Source organism: Heterocephalus glaber, unplaced genomic scaffold (genome assembly GCF_053883595.1).
Source record: "Heterocephalus glaber isolate CG9 unplaced genomic scaffold, H.glaber_assembly_v1.0 deba00001730, whole genome shotgun sequence".
NCBI classification, from domain to species: Eukaryota; Metazoa; Chordata; class Mammalia; order Rodentia; family Bathyergidae; genus Heterocephalus; species Heterocephalus glaber.
Genome location: NW_028258441.1, coordinates 370,896 through 371,858, shown reverse-complemented (window position 1 = coordinate 371,858; position 963 = coordinate 370,896). Strand labels below are relative to the sequence as shown.

Here is a 963-nt window from a genome sequence, read left to right as displayed (position 1 = left end):
TTAAAAGATTATAGAGAGTGCTAGATGACAGCTACGACCTCAAAACTCACTTCCCAAAAAGGAGCTAGCACCTGCATTTTGCCAAGCATACTAGTAACCCCAGTCAATGGAGAACATTCATGTTTCTTCTGGATAAGTCCTTATTTGAGAACCACACAAGAGTGTTTGCAATTTCTGTAACTCTTGATTAGGGCTCAGAAATCCAGTGGATTTTGCCTGTAACATGCGATTCGTATAAAGAATAAAGCACCTTGTCTGTGAAGCCGCAGCATTAAAAATAGAAAAATAATAAAATAGTAATATGCCCAGGTAAAACTCAGTCCTGAGGAACACATCCCGCACACGGAAGTAGGACTGTTGACAGATAAATAACGGTGCACATTAATGCCTGGGAGACCCTAGAGTTTTTCATGCTCCCTGGCCAAGCCCCTGAGCCACGGTCTAGCTTACTTTTTAAATGGTTTTGATCGAGAGGCAGAAGCACATTCTCTCCTGAATGTGAAGCTGGCTCTTGACGTTTCTTTCCTGCAAATGTCATTCGCAATTGATGATCATGCTCCTCTTCCTTTGGGAGAATAAGGAGATGAAGAGTGCTATCTGAGTGCTTCTCAAAGAGAAGGATTTAAAAAACAACTAAACAAAATACCACTTGTTCTGGTAACAGGTCAGGACTAAAAATCAGAACTGCCACTTCACTGTGCTGTTAGGCAAGTTGCTTCATTTCTCTAAAGCTCAGTTTTTCTTATCCATAAATAAAAGATAACAGTGCCTGCCTCAGAGGGTTGTTGCAAAAATGAATCATTTCCTTAAACTATCTCCCATAGAACGTACGTAATAAGCAGGCAACTGTAACTAATAATGACGCAGTTCAGATTTCAGGGGCTCTACAATCAGAAGTACCTGCATTTTAATGCTGGCTCTGCTGCCTATTTCACTGTATGACCTTGGGCAAGTCAGTTAATC

The 963-nt window shown here is 40.9% G+C and overlaps 1 pseudogene; it reads left to right on the top strand.

The window, feature by feature from the left end:
* Positions 1-469: 469 nt before the first annotated feature.
* Positions 470-601, top strand: LOC147821557 (small nucleolar RNA U3; annotated as a pseudogene).
* The last annotated feature ends 362 nt before the right edge of the window (positions 602-963 follow it).